The sequence below is a fragment of the Plectrocnemia conspersa genome, unplaced genomic scaffold (assembly GCF_051122295.1).
Source record: "Plectrocnemia conspersa isolate PC_06_02 unplaced genomic scaffold, ASM5112229v1 ptg000005l, whole genome shotgun sequence".
In the NCBI taxonomy this organism is placed as follows: domain Eukaryota; kingdom Metazoa; phylum Arthropoda; class Insecta; order Trichoptera; family Polycentropodidae; genus Plectrocnemia; species Plectrocnemia conspersa.
Genome location: NW_028277169.1, coordinates 19356372 through 19373386, shown reverse-complemented (window position 1 = coordinate 19373386; position 17015 = coordinate 19356372). Strand labels below are relative to the sequence as shown.

General features: G+C 31.5%; 1 protein-coding gene across 7 annotated transcripts in view; it reads right to left on the bottom strand.

Moving 5' to 3' along the window:
* The window catches only part of LOC148235052 (uncharacterized), a 398703-nt gene that overhangs the window by 344468 nt on the left and 37220 nt on the right, over positions 1–17015 (bottom strand). The window contains exons 1-2 of one of the 7 annotated variants that reach the window (XM_088185409.1): positions 11059–11873; positions 8106–8670 (exon numbers count right to left, since the gene is read on the bottom strand). The exons of 2 other annotated variants lie outside the window; for them this stretch is intronic. The gene's annotated coding sequence lies outside the window, so the exon portion shown is untranslated. Of the gene's footprint in view, positions 1–8105; positions 8671–11058; positions 11874–17015 lie in introns of those variants that run through there. 4 more of the 7 variants (XM_088185417.1, XM_088185416.1, XM_088185410.1 and 1 more) reach the window with 4 other exon arrangements.

The following is a 17015-nucleotide window of genomic DNA, read 5'->3' as shown; positions in this document are numbered from 1 at the left end:
GCTTGGTTTCTCAACAACAACTAATATGAAAACTAAAAAACGAGAAAGACAGAAAAAAAATTTAAACGAAGAATTCAGGGTAACTACATAAAATATTCGACGTAATATTTCTGATATCTGCAAAAGCCAACAAGCTCAGGTATCATATTAATTAATTTTTGATCGATCATATAAATTCCATTATGTTAAGCAGGAACGTCATTTTGGGAAAACAAAGTGGGGAAAATGCACCACTTAGATTTGCCATCCAAAGAGCACCTTTAAATATTAATACAAATATTTTGAATAAAACACGTAATTAAAAATTGGTTCTAGGGCAAAATTAACTACCTAAATTTATTTTCAATACTAAAATTTTTTATATAATTTAATTTTAAAAAATATGTAAAAAATTTGCATGTAATTTTGTAGGTAACTATTATTTTTTTTAAATATTTAATAAAAATTATGTCCACGTATTTTTTTCGACCTCTTAATTCTGGTGCACCGCCACTTTTTCCCTTGATCAAAAGTGCACCGTGACTTTGAAAAGGTTAAGAACCACTGGTGTAATGAATTGCTATAATGATATGTTGTATATGTAATATATAAAAAACTTGAGATTTAAATTACTGGAAGGTAATATTTATTGATTTATTTTATCAGATACGACACTATTTCACTGCATTTAAAGTAATACGTAAAAATATGATACAATTGTATATTACTTTTTCATAAGTTATTTAATACATCTAACACTTCCATAGAAATACCTACACTTCATTGTATACACTTAACCACACAGTATATAACGTACTGAATAATTCCTTTTTAAATTCTGAAATTGCAATTGAAGCACAACCCCAGCTTATACATATTATCCATTGTGACGCTAGAGCAGTGCATTTTTGCTCCGTGAATAGACCACTCCGCCTGTCTATTCCGTTAATCTATCAGATAAATAATTCACATTAGGCTACACAAAAGCAGATATTGCCGGCGCCGTTTGCAGCAGATCTATTTTGGTCTACTGATCGATATGCGAAAATGCACTAGTGGCAATAAGTGGAATTCCATTCCGAAGGATTGGCGCAAATGCACAGGTTCGCCGAATCAAAGAGAATTCCAATTATTAATATTCGGTCACGGCTCTACAAATTACTAATAAATTATGCAAGAAGCTAAGTGCTCATTAGGACTGTTTTTAAGACTTATAAATATTACAACAAATTTTATCTTAACATAAATATCATTAAAAAGTTTCTCATGATAGTTTTTAAAGCTCGGAAACGCGACGATCCCGCGAGAGCTTTACGTTATTTCCACGTTCGACACCTTAATCCAAGCAATTTATTTTCTAAATCTCAATCGTATGGTATATTTTCAATTTAATGATACTGTGAACATGGAACTTGTGGTTATTCTAATTATTAATGTACTCCCTGCAAGGTTAACTTAAAAGGTTTTGAGTAAACCTAGCGTCGTTTGGGTAAAACCACCATCTAATCTAGCATACACCATATTAAGCACCCAATTTAACATACAACCGCGAATGGGAGGTGGCCCTTAAAATATACGATCATTAAAAGATATTTATAATTTCTATTTGAACATCGTTGTACTATATTCTACAAAAAATAAAATGTAATCAATTTTAAATAATCATGTCTGTTTATCATGTTTAAAAAAAATATTAATTTGTCTTGCAAAACGCGCATCAATCAAGGAGCTTGAAGGCACTGTGTATATTGTACAATTCCTTGAATATGCTTCCTTGATCTAATAACCAAATAATGCAACCCTATTTATTTTTTATAAAAGGTCCAAAAAAGGTTTCTCTCACACCTGTACATGGGGCAATATTTATTTATTAATTTAATAAAATTATGACATGTTAACGTCACGATTGCCAAAAGTATGAAATATATTACAATTTTAAGATACATACAAATATATACATACATACGTATGCATAGTATACATTCGTATGTAAACATACAAATTCATATACGCACACACACACATACACATATAAGTAAAAACCCAAAAACAAGATAAAAGAACGGACACAAATCACCTGAACAGGTGTGCATTGTCCCACACGAATTGTACTAAAACCCCATATGTGCACGAAAAATGACAATATTTATATCCACAGTATTGAATAGACGAACGGCCTTTGCCAGAGAAGAGTTGGCAAGTGCTCCAGTTCTAGACTTTACAGGCAAGAACACTGGACGCAACCGAGAACTATAACCACCTTCCGGAGCCCACATTTGGAGCTGCACGAGCACCGAAAGATTGTCTATGATGCCTTTGAGCAATTTCCAAAAGTGTTTAACTATATAAACACTTCTGCGAATTGACAAAGCAACGAATCCCAGCGTTCCCAAAATAAAAGCACTTGGAAACAAGAACGGATAATACCCGTATTCCTTAAAGTATAAATATCAAAGGAATTTACGCTGTACTGTAACATATTTAAACAAGCTTCTATTGTTATTTTTATTATTACTAGAGAAATATATTAATAATGAAATATAAACGTATATTTTCCATTCACTCTTAAATAGTCTGTAATTACTAATTTGAAATGGGGAAATGATAAAGAGATAATTTTTCAACTAGTCATTTAAACATAACCGCTCAAACTTCAGGGCATCGTCTAATAGTATGGACTTGTTTTTGGGTTAGCCATCAGGGCTTTGCCCTTGGCTAATCAAAGCCCTAAGTAGTTGCACCTGCAAAATCCAGCACAAACACTGCGCCGCCTTGTAGTTAATAAGATAATGGGTGCATAGTATGGTAGCGAGAAGCGGAACAAACACGATATTCGAAACGTTTTCAATACAATACAATGGCATATGACACTTGACGCGCTCATCAAAATCAGTCCTTGAACTGTATTAAAAGTCAATCTTCATTAGTATGATAGAAATATAATTCTCCCCAGGGTGCTAAAGTATCACTACACGAACAAGAGTTATCAGTAGGGCGTCACTACTGACATTCACAGGGATTGGTCAAGTATCTGTTGTCATGTAAAAAAGACAATCAAGGAGTGCTAGTGCTTGCTATCACAGATGGTGTATGAGTGACTAGCAAGAATATGTCGTCCATAAATCTGGGCAACAAAAAGCCTACATAACTTGAAAGAATGATTGGGTGGCGCTGAAGTTCATCGTCCAACAAACAAAGTTTGTCATAAAACTGGAACAATCCAAGCTTGTTACCAACGTTTACAAAATACTGTTTTTCAAATTAATATGGTATCTCAGGTTGGTTCGTTCTGAGAGTTACTTTGAGTACTGCACGGTGCCTGAATATGGACGCGTTTATGCTGAAGAATGAAGAGGCATTGTATGTTTGGGTTACTTTTTCGTCAGAGCGGTGCTGAAAGCAAAGAACCTGAATTAAACCCTAATTATTTTTATAAAAGATTTAATATTAATGCTTAAAAATGAAAAGCACGTGTACTGCCCCCTGAAGAAATGCGTTATAACGGATACTGTAGGACAGTCGCAGCAGATGTGAGTTGTATTGTATAATAACACCACACTGTTAATGTTAGTTTAAATTGGTTTGTATTGTCCTAAAAAATACTCGCACCCTCTACTAAGCTCTTCCCCTCTCAGGGAGCCTAGAGACTGCGCCTTCATTACAGGAGCTCACGCTTTGAGCTAGGAGCGAAAAAATTAAAAGAATAATTGTTACTGTATTTATTTCACTTACATTTAAAATTCAATTACAGTATTTTAAGGCTTTGTTCCGTATAGGAATAATAAAATAATATACAACACAATAATGCAATAATATCCCTATATTATAAATTCAGCCGATCTTAAAATGCATGAAGAAAAATGATATGGTAATTAATGTTTTGAATTTATGAATTAAAATTTCGTTTAATTTTTTTCTAATTGTTACTTTGTATAGTATTATTTATGTATAGTTTCCATTTTAACATGAGCAACTATGTTGTAAATTGCTCTTTTCTTAATAAAGAACCGCAGCGAGCGATAGTAGCCGGTCGTTAAACTTTGTAGTTTATCGATGTTGTTAGGTGTGGTCTGCGAGAATCTCAACAAAAACACTGTGTTCTCTGTTTGTTTTCGTCATATTGAATATAGTATAATATTTATTGCTCGGCAAAGTTGAAAAGTGGAATTATGCGGTTATCAGCCGACGTGATGGATATAACGTTTCAAACTTGCGGATGCTTTCTGAAAGTTTGGGTAGCGGCAGATGGGGTGTGTCTATACTATAAATGCAAATTGAATAAGTGGTTTTTAATTAGAATCGTCATAAAAATATTGTTGCTGAGAGGGAATTTTAATATTGGTTAATTTCGGCTGCAAATTAACGACGGATGAATGGTACCAGTCGGCTGTATAATTATAAATTTAATTGAGCTTCAATGATACTCATAATAACGTGGTCGCATATTATATAACAAGCTCGGCTTAGCGAATAATTAATTGAGAATATTTCGAATGATTTTCGTTTCACTAATCATATGTTATCGATAGGGATAATCTCTTTATATTTATAACGAACATGTCGATCGTTTATATATCAACTCACAAGTTTAAATCTAACCTATATAAATCACGTGTAACCTTAAAAGGTTAAGAATATTATTTAATGCCAATTTATATCTAGATAATAAATAATTTTAAAATATAACAACAAAAATATAATACAAAAACGACCTGGATATATAATTATAATATGAGTCGTATATCACAAAGGTGTAATTTTAGAACATTATTGTAAATCCGCTTATTTTTTACATCTTTAGATTATCTTATATCATATTCTCTTTCTCGTAGCCATTTTCTATTTTTAGTAATAAATCCTTGTAGATTTATATTTAGTATTAAAATTTTTTTTTATATATATTGTACATACATACACATATCTGTAACATACATCATTAATTCATAAGTCCTGTGAGTATACTTCTGAAATAATATGTAAATCTATATTTATTTAATACTACTCTCATCGCTCAATCTGCAACTTTTCCCAATTGTTTTATCTGATTAATCGAGCATATTCTTTTTTTAATGCACACGTATTATATGCCTCTCTCTCTCTTTGCTGTTCAAAACCAAACCTAACCTACACGAATGAGCTAAACCTAACTCAACCTAATAAAAGTTTCAAACTAATCACAATTTTAAAAGTTTTATTAGGTCAAGCTTTATATACAAACTTAGTCAACTCAACTCTCAGAGGAAAATAATTGAAAGAAGAAGTACAGACAGACGTCGCATCTCACATGATGCTTCATAGTTTGTCATTACACTAGTTTTAAAAATATGATAGCTATCCTTACCAATTACCAACGAACTTATATAAGAGTATTGGTCAAAGTGTATTTAAACTGAATTTTGGTCAATGGGAGGGTGCAAAAACAATTATGACTTCTCAGAAGTCAATAATTCACGTCAAAAGCATTAAAATTGTCGGCGCGTCTATACTAACAATGAAACATATTTTTGCAAAAATCTACGTAGTGAAATTTTACGTAAAAATTTTTTTTAATTTAGTAAATGACTTATCTAATATGTTTTTAACAGTTACTAGTACATAGATCATGGTCTAGAATCTAGAACTGAACATTCCCACTACGACGTTGACCTTGACGTGGATTTTTTATTTCTGAAAAAGGATTGGATGAAGTTTGCTTGCAATTCACCGCCATCAATTAATCGCTAGCAGTTTACCGCAACGTCAGTCATATAATTTTTAATGTTTAATACCCGATAATACATATCATTTACATAAATTTATTGGTTATTTACATAAATTTATTGGTCATTTAAAATTTAAAATAAGGCTTTTTTTAGAATTAAGTGCATCTAAAAATGGAATGGATCAATTCTAAAAAATAAGGATTGGTTGAAGTATATTAAAATCGAATTTTTGTCAATAGGGGAGTACAAAAACAATTATTACTTCTCAGAAGTCAAAAATTCACATCAAGAGCAATAAAATTTTGTCGGAGCCGTTACAGTGGAAACAATTGCAATTATCACTTCTGAAAAGTGATAATTGTTTTTTGCGCTTTCCTATTAGGTCAAAATTCGGTTTAGGTGAACCTATTGATATTCTTTCTACTTAAAAGTCGTAATAATAATATAAAAAGTCACAGAATTAACTTTAGATAAGCAAGCATTTCTACTACGATGGCAACGGCACGATTTTATAGCTTTTGATTTGGATTTTTGACTTCTGACAAGGGATAATTGTTTTTTGAGCTCTCTTATAGGGCAAAATTTGGTTTAGATATGCTTCGTTCGATTCTCACTTATTCTTAGTCGTAATATTGCTATAAAAAGTCTTAATATGATCGCTAGATAACGATTTTATTGCTTTTGATGTGGATTTTAATTAGGGTTCTTATTGGAGGAGGCGCAGGTAAGAGCATTTGATTTTGAAACAGTAAAAATACAACAATTGATTTTGAAACAGTAAAAATACCGTTAAAAATGTGCCGGAACGCCGTTCCGCCGCGTTACATGACAAAAAAACCCTGGGTATAACTATCTTCTGGGATTAGGTATAATATATTTGTAATTTTTGCTATATTTTCTTGATGTTTATTGAACTAACATCACTACTACTTTATCGTCTATGTAACTATTTTAAAATTCAAAAATATGGTTTTTATTCCTGACTTTATTACAGTATATGTATATGTTAAATACAAAACATATAATTATATGTAACATATTTATTACTTTTTTATAAAACACAACATAAATTCACGACTAAAACCTTTTATTAGTTAGAGGAGTAGTTAAAATGATACACTCAAAGTTCTAAAGAAGGTATGAAAATTATTGTAATAAACCTCTATCTGGAAATCAATTCATATAAAACACATCTATAAGTATTTGTTATATCTTTTGCTTATTAAATATATTGATAACCTAATAATGATATAATTAAGAAGCGTATTCCTACTTTTATTTTCTTAGCAATTCACCAGTGCACTGTGACTTAAATAATAAATTCACTTATATTGTTTATAAAATATATGTTAGAATTGATCTCGTTACTAATACCTTATTGTAATTACATAATATGTTTATCCATGAATTATCTTAGAATGTACAATATATAAATACATATATATATAAATACACACAAACGAATTATATCTTTAATCGATTTACGCCCTAAATAGTGTTCGATTTAATCCCAGTGCGCAAACCTAAGGCGTGGGATTGAATTCCGTAGTATTATTCCAACCTATTTCGTTTATAGCTTAAGAGATTGTTGAAACCGGTTTTCGCAAATACAACAGCGAGAGCTGTTACATTATGTATTTCCGTTTAATTTGCACTGTTATTTGCTCTTGTAGATATTTTTTGCTGTTTAAAATATTTATTTTAAATTAAAAAAAGTCGTTTAAAAACTTTTTTTTATTTTAGACACATAGTGCAAATTTTCTGATAATAGATTAGGAAAATTTTTAATATAATCCAATTCCGGTGAAATTAGACCATAGTTTTTTGGAAAATTTGATAAAATTCATCAGTGACTCTCAACCTTAAATAATTTTATTAAAAGCTGTCACTTTGAATATAAATGAATTTATTATTTAGCTTTAATTTAGTGAATATAGACATACTTGAAAGTAAACGTGTATTCTAAAAAGTTTGCTAAAACTCATCAGTGGTTCTCATACTAATTTTATTTTATTAAATTCTAAGTGAGTTAAAGACGCGAATCATTTTATTGTTAACCTTTAATTTGCTGTATGTGATGTAAATAATAGTAATAATAATAATTAAATGTAAACGATTCTTTTAAAAAAATAAAAAAATTTAACGGTGATTCTCAAACTTTTTCATATTCTTAAAATCTAAAACCTGTTTGAAAAGCTAATCATTTTAATATTTAACTTATTGCAAAAAAATGACAAAAATTCAACGGCGATTTTCAAACTTTTTTTATTTTATTAAATTCTAAAAGGCATTTGAAAAGCGAATTTGATTAAGATATCAAAGTCGGTTGATTAGCAATTCATTTTATTATATAACTAAAACTTGTGTATTTGCTTATATATATAATTATATAAAATTTAGGATTATTTTAAAAATGTCACTCACCAGAAACAAGCGCCTCGTATTTTGGTACGTGTTAGACAAATAACAAATTGTTCACTTTTCACAACTAAATATAGTAGCTCATGGCTATAAACACTAATTTTAACTATACACTGCTTAATTTTAACACATACACTAAAATTTATTATAAACACTAATTTCAATTATACACTGCTTAATTCTAACACATGCACTAAATTTTATAGTTATATACAATAAAATTTATTATAAACACTAATTTTAATTATACACTGGTTAATTCTAAACATCTGAAATTTGTTTATATTTAATTTTAGTTTCCTCTGCAATTGTGTGGAATAAATCGTCCCAATTTTTTTTTCCGCAAATCCTTCCGGTCCCAAATTATAATATATTCCCGATAATCTTTCGAACGGTTCGTTTTGTCTGGGTGAATCATTGTCACTCCAATCAAGGATAATATCCTCGCATTCTTCTAATTCCTCAGAATCACCCTCGAGTGCCATGACACGTGGACGATCGCAAATTCGCGTCGAACGATATCTCGCGTCTCTTTCTAACGTCTTTGTGATGTCTTTCGAATGATCGTCTAAGCCAGTGGTTCTTAACCTTTTCAAAGTCACGGTGCACTTTTGATCATGGGAAAAGTGGCGGTGCACCAGAATTAAGAGATCGAAAAAAATATGTGGACATAATTTTTATTACATATTTAAAAAAAATAATAGTTACATACAAAATTACATACGATTTTTTTACATATTTTTTAAATTAAATTATATAAAAAAGTTTAGTATTGAAAATAAATTTAGGTAGTTAATTTTGCCCTAGAACCAATTTATAATTACGTGTTTTATTAAAAATATTTGTATTAATATTTAAAGGTGCTCTTTGGGTGGAAAATCTAAGTGGTGCATTTTCACCCCTTTGTTTACCCAAAATGACGTTCCTGCTTAACATAATGGAATTTATATGATCAATCAAAAATTAATTGATGTGATACTTGAGCTTGTTGGCTTATGCAGATATCAGAAATATTACGTCGAATATTTTATGTAGTTACCCTGAATTCTTCGTTTAAATTTTTTCTGTCTTTCTCGTTTTTTAGTTTTCATATTAGTTGTTGTTGAGAAACCAAGCTCACACAAAGATGATGTTGAAAACTGTAACAAAATTTTCAGTGCCTTCATGTAAAGAAGTGAATATTCCTCTTGGACAGTAATCCAAAAATTCTTCATAGTTATTTCGGAAAATTTAATTTTTAGAGTACGACAATGAGACTAATTTGATGATTTCGTATCCGGTCATAATTTTCTATATTTAAGAATGGAAAATAATGTGCAATTTTTTCTTCCAATAAAGTTAAATGTTCTATTATTGCAGAAATAACTCTCTTGGGAATGTTTTTGTTAAGTGAAGGAAACATATCTACTTTTTTTTTCTATTATTCGATTTTTCGAAAGAGTTATTTTTTTCTGAAATCCTGTCAATTTGTCAATGGATGTCATGAATTTTTCGTTTTTTCCTTGAATGCTTGTGTTAACGTTATTTAAGTAATTAAAATATCTGCTAAATATGCCACTTTAACATACCAATCATTATTCTGAAGACATTTTACAAAATCATCCATACCTTCATTTCGAAAAAAGATTAACAATTCATTCTTAAGTTCTATAAATCGGCATAAAACTTTATCCTTAGATAACCACCTGACTTCAGTGTGAAAAAGCAAACACTCGTACATAGCTTCCATAGAAATGCAAAGTTTTTTAAACATGCGTGTTTTTAAAGGTCTTGATTTTATGAAATTCACTATATTTACAACTTAATTTAGTACAGGTTTTAGTGTTGCTGGTAATGTTTTCGAAACTAAAGATTTTCTATGTAAAAAACAGTGCATAAATATAATATTAGGTTTTCTTGTCTTTGCAAGGGTTACAAATCCTTTAAATGAGCCTACCATTGAAGGAGCACCATCCATACAAATTCCTACACATAACTCCCATGATATTTTAAATTGTTCTAAATATGAATAAATAAGATCAAAAACATCTTGTCCTGTCGTATGCTCGGTAAGTTCTTTGCAGCATAGATATTGATTCACTATTTTGTTTTCATTTATGAAACGAATGAATCCTAGTATTTGTGCATTACCGCTAATGTCAGTAGATTCGTCGACTTGTAAAACAAAATATCGCTTGGAAAGTTTATCGTTAACTGTTTTCTCAGAATCATCCGACATATTTAATTTTTTTTTTATTGTATCGTTTGAAAGAGGAATTTTCATAATTTCCTTTTTGCTTCATCACCAAACATAATTTTTCCTATTTCACAATATGCAGGTAAAATTAGAGACTCTGCTATAGTATGTGGTTTTTATTGTACAGCAATCAATTCAGCAATCTTGTATGACGCCAGTTGTGCTTTATCGGAAATTTTAACAGTTTTTTCAAAATATTTCGCTTGTTTATTTTGCATGATTAACAATCTTTTAAAGTAATCTTTACTTTTTGATGCAAGATCGGCGTGCTTCGTAGTGAAGTGGCGATTTAACTTGTCAGTATACATCGTGCTATTAGACAGTTTTTCTCCACATACAACACATAGTGGAATGTGATATCCTTCCTCATTGATGCTAGTAAAACTGAAACCTAAATATTCTTCAGAATACTGTCCATTATTTTTTTTTATTTTACTGGATATATTTTCTTTTGTATGAGACGTATGATGTCTAGTAACATCTTCACTACTTCTTCCACTTGTACTCCCAGTGTCATTAATATTTTGTTCTGATTCACAATTTCGTTTGGTAATAAATTTATCCATTATGGGGTATCACGACTATAATAAAATATAAATTGATTGAAACATTAAAATTTTACTATTTTGCGGAATTTTTGTTTTTACCAATTTTCTCGCGGTGCACTTGCAATAAGCTCGCGGTGCACTGGTGCACCGCGGTGCACCGGTTAAGAACCACTGGTCTAAGCTGTCATGGAATTGTCGGCATATTCCTTCATCCATTGTTCCAGTTGTTCAGCATTTAAAGGATCATTTTCGAGCTGAATGTGTTGGAAGAAGCGGGAAGAGCGCTCATATTTGCGATGAGCATCAAAAAATGCGCGAGCGCAACGCGTGCGAGGACGCCGCGCCGCATCCCCACCCCCGCGGCCACAGCGGCGTATGAAGCGACGCCTGTGCGTATTTGTGGAACTGACGGCGGCGTCGCGTCGGCGTGAAACATCATCGTGACGTGACGTCACGTCCGGTTCGGAGAACCCTGCGTAAAATAAAAGACGCTTAGCCTGACGCTGCGCCTTCTCGTCCATCTATAATATAATAATAGTCGCCGAACCGTCTTTTCAAGTTCTTTCTTCTCGACCGCAAACTCCGCTAACGTCTCCGATTTCCGCCATTTTGTGATCGCGATGTGCGATCTCCGAACCTCCGCTCCAAAGCTTTCGTCAGTCATGACCACTCCTGTCTCACCTTTGGCTGAAGAATCAGCACGAAATCTAGCGCCTCCTCTCCCAGAGACGCGCACAGTGTTCGAGCAGACGGCTCGGTCTCGTTCAACACGGCCGCGACGGTGAATCCTCCCAGCATCCGCCAATGTCCGTCGAATATCGGATATTGCACGAAACTCCTACGAAAGGCGTTCAGTGATGGCCTCCGACTCCACGATTCCTCGGCATCTTGATGCAACACTTATGACACCATGAAAAATTGCGAATTGTGTTTACGCGTCCATTACCAAAACCGATGCGCCCCCCACTGTTGACCTGCGCAAGAGTCAGGCGGAAAGGGAGGGAGGGCCGCGCATGCGCATCTCAATATTTACCCCTCGGAGAGCAACAACATATAGCAATGGTTATATAATATTTAAAATCGCTTTATATTACACAATAATTTAATATATCGGAATGAATGAATTATTTTTAAAATATTAATGAAAACACTAGAATAATAACACTAAATTAAGCACTATTTTAGTTTAAAATCTATTTAAATGGTTAAATAATCATTAAAGTCACTTTATAATGCACAATAAATAGAAGGATTAAAAACACTAATGTCATTTTTTATCAAAGGTTGATTATTTTTAAAATATTTATCTCTAATTCGAATTATTTTAATGCAAGTTAGTTTGTTTATTTTTAGAATCTATCTCTAATTCGATTTATTTTAATGAAAGGTCAAACGAAGTCATAATACTCGAAGGTCACCTTTGTAATAATGTTGATCTTCTAAAAGTACAATGTCGATGATTTGAAGTTTATTTATATGAAAAATATTATTTAAATCTAATAAGTGGCAAAATTACGAAATTTTCAAATGACGTTCTTCCGTCAAAAATAGTGGGGAAAAAATATTTTTATCACATATCGATAATATGTATATGTATATTGCCATATCTCAAAGAAACTTGAAAAAATAACGTAACATAATACACATTTTTAATAATGAAATCCCATACGTCACAGGAAGCCACCGTGGTGTATGCTGTGAATAACGCATGGTTGTGAGTAACGTGTTAATACTCGAATTATATAAAATTTCCAAAATATGAATAAAAGACTTAACATTCAAGAGTTAAAAAAACTATTTGTTTTTCATCCTATATTTATATAATAACTCTTAAATTCATTATGATATGATTTTAATTATTTAATGAATATTTATCAAAAAAATTAATTTTTGTTAGAGATTGACCTGTTGCAGTAATTATACTATAATTGTATTTTGCTATATAATATCTATATAAATTTTCATTGCTAAATAATAAATATTGGGTCAAAATATTTTAATTAAAATTAAAAAAAGGTATTCGTAGCGTATACAAAATTGAATAACATAATACTCCACATAAAATGTTAGGGATCAAAAATAAACAGCAAGATCCATGTGTAATGCCTGTACTTCACTCTCTGGAAGTTACCGAACCCAAAGGTCTACCGAATATGGTCAAGGTCGCCAACTTCCGAGTAGCGTCCACACTGCCCCCAAAATGTATAAATTGCGCACGGTGTGGTATTTCGATTAAAATCGACTATGAAAATTTAAGCGCAGATAAAAAAAAAAGTTGCTCTGTAAAGCTGATAATTTTTCGCAACTCGTACATTGGGCAATTATTATTATTTTATTTGAGTACAGTGAAAAATTCAAACCATTGATTGTGATAAAGCAGGTAAGTGTTTCTACGTTTCATAGCTCTTTCTTGCAATAGCTGTCATATTAAACACACAATATTATTTTGAATAAGTACCATTTTTTAGTACTTTTTCCTATATTTTTTTTTTAATTTTGAGTTCATTAGTTATATTTCCCACCACTTTTTAATCTAGATTTTATTTACAATATATAGCTTAGGTCTTTCTCTTTATGATAGGTACATGTAAAATTGACTGCGGATTTTTGCGGTTTTTAACACATTGCATACCTTAAAAATGCATTATTCCTAAAAATGGGACGGGGCTTAGTCGCGAAAGTTAGGACCTAAACCTTTTAAACCATTATAACTTTTTAAATAGGTAACGTGTTAACATCAAATTTAAAATACAGTTTTGTAATGATTGTAATTTTTTAATAATATGGTTACCGTGGTAAAATCAGTAAACGTCAAATTGTGGATCGCGTACTAATAAAATAAAATAAAAATTTGTTTAGAATCACCAAATATACACATATTTAAAAAAAACGATACCGAGTATGATAAAATGGTAGTCAAATACTTTTTCTTAATATAAAACAGCAAATTTGTGACATATACAATTTTTTTTTTTACGCTACGCGGCGAAATTTTTTTTATGCTACGCACGGCCGTTCAACACGGAATTCATCTTCCTCGGGCCTACAATTAAAGAAATACTTTAAATACTTTTTAAAATAAAATTGCATGAATTATTTCATGAAAAATAAAAAATAAAAATTTTTTCAAGTTGATTATTTTAGTTATTTTGTAAAAAAAGTTTTTTTTTCTATAATGTGATTTACAACACTTATAAAATCATATATTTGACTAAGAGCACTTATGGAATCAACTAAAGTGGAGAAATAATTTTGGCCGTCCAGATCGGGCAAATACCACATAGTGCAGCGATCGTGAAGAACGCCTACGCCCATATTGAAATTGAACCGAGATACTCGTTCTATCTCAGTTTGTGAAAAACCATATCATTACCTCTCTCTCTCTCTCTCTTTCGTCACTTAACACGCGAGAGAGCGAAAGGGGAAGTATCCCGCCGCTCGCGCTCGAAAGAACAATCCGACTATTTCCTTGATCTTGGAATTTTCGGAAGCGCTCGAAGCTGGCCTAGTCGACCTAAATTACCCCCACTTTACCTCCCGTTCGCGGTATCCTCGGAGAACTTACGAGAGATTTTAGAGCGGGGAGAACCGAGCTCGACCGAAGTAACCCCGAATTAACACATTATATTCTCCGTGCTTGGCCAACCATCGCCTACTTCCGGAGAGTGAAGTGCAGGCATAACACAAGAAGTAAGTTGCGAGTATTTTATTTAATGAATGGTTTAAAATAATCATTTCTTGCCAAAGTTGGCAAAATATATTTAGAAACTAAAATATTATTCTTATTATTTATTATCTACATTGACAGTGGACAGACGGCGGACAGACAAATCAGTGTCTTTTCACACCACACACGATCCGATTTGTCCGCCAGACATCCGTGACGGACAAATCCGTGTGTATGGCCAGCTATTAGTAAAAAAACCTGATGAATTGCTTTTTGAAAAATAGTTGATGAATAGTTTTTTTTCGTATTTATTATTATATATGTATATGTGGTAAGCGTAAATAAGTTTTAAAGTCAAAAATATATTTTTTTAGGGCAGCAGTTTCATTGTTTTGTTAAAATACATTGGATTGTTTTGTAATGTGTTAATAATTGATTATATATTTTTTGTTCAATGAACTATGCAAATTGTAATTTAAAATTATAACGTCTAGCATAAAAGTAGTTCAAAATTCAACCAATGAATCTGAAAATAGGGATTAAACTTATGGTTAAAAAACATTTAAACTCTCAGTATTTATCATTATATTCGATAGTATTAATTGCTAACAATATTTATATTTATTGTAACATAACAGGCGGAGCCCAATGCGTTACAACGTGGTTAACACAATCACCACTTACAAGTAATTAGTGAGACACAGAAATTACTCTGTAAATTAGTGATTTATATTTTATTAATTATAAACTAATAATTATGTTTAAAATCAAAAGATGTTACTGTGTGAAACTTTTTTAAATATTCATCCGTAATATTAGGAAAATCCTAATGAAACTAATTAGTGATGATCAATCAGAATTAAATTTACATATTAATTACTGTCTTCGATCATTCAAACACAATATAAATTAAAAAACATTAGAGTGTATATGAAATTCGTACCCATGTATTTTCACTGACTAAACTACTTGTCTATTGTGCTTATAATATATGTAATTTTAAAATGTTGCAAATTTTAGACACAAAAAAACACCCAAATTTTAAAACGGCTTTTAAGCAAGCCGCCGAGAGGATGCACTTATGAGGATCGCAGAATAGCGATTATTATAAGTACTTATAAGTAATTATCGCTTAAATCAGATATTTATTGCTGGTTAATGTACGTTATCATAAAATCATATTATTTTTTGTTACTTGAGTAACTAACGGTAAATATTTACTATATATTTAGTTATATTTATAAATATTTATAATATTTACATTTATAAATATCTATAATATTAATACTTAATATTTATATTTATAATTATATTTCCAAAAATGCATTGCCTGTTAACAGCTAAGGAATTTGCCCTGAAGTGTTTTTTTGAAGCAGGCGTGAGTTTTAAAGAAAATTAAAAGAACGTTACATTTTGTTCGTAAAACTCTTGTGATGTAGGGCGGTTCAAACAATGTCCATCTAAAATACTACCAGAACATAGGTTCAACTAAAAAAACATTAAAGCATGCGGACATTAAAATTCACTAATTATCAATAATTGCCATAATTTAAAAACTTTTTTTACACGTCTAGAAAAAATGCACTGAATAAGCATTGTTGACAATTTACTTTGTAATAGTCGCCTGCAAATGGTTACCTTAAAGGTTATTATTTTTTTAAGAGATGAGAAGCGAAACAGTTACTTGAACGTCCAAGCTCCCTTTAATAATACAGGATTATTGATTATGTCACAATCGTTTTGCGAACACTGAATTACGACTTTAAATATGATATATTCAAGTCGCGTCAACGAGTATACTTGGTAATGTACCTCTCCAAACTACCGGCGGAAAATTCACAATCCGGAGATTTTAATGCTAGCTTTATGTGTAATTTTATACTTGTATATACCCAATTCATTATTATGTTATATTACTTTACAATTGATAATTTTGTGTACATTATTTATCATGTCCACCATATTGCAATTAAAAAATCCTTTAAAATATATAGCAACGCAAACATTTCACTGCATAAAATCGATAATTTTTAATTTGCGCGCTGAAAGCCAAAGTGTCACAAACAAGCCGGTCGTCGAGCAAAAAATAATTAATTAATATTGGCGAGAACCGGTTTCGAATCCGACGCGGCTTTTCCGATTCTTCGAGGCCTGCCTCATGAATATTCATCACTTTGGGCCGCGAAGTTTTCATTTGAGATCAGCATAATCCTCGGATGGGAGAGCAAAAGGCCGCGGGACGAGTCCCCGGAGGCGCAGTCCCGGCAATAAAATATTTCACCGAACAATGAAGGGAAAAGAAGAAAATTACCTCATTTTCTTTTGTGCCGGTGGGCGTCCCACGGCTTCTTTTACAATTTATTTTTATCGGCGTTGTAAAATCGCCGAACGAATGTTGCGGAAGGAAACTTTTTCCAATCCACAAAACGAAGCTTTCGAAGAAGTCTCTCTCCGGCTCCGGG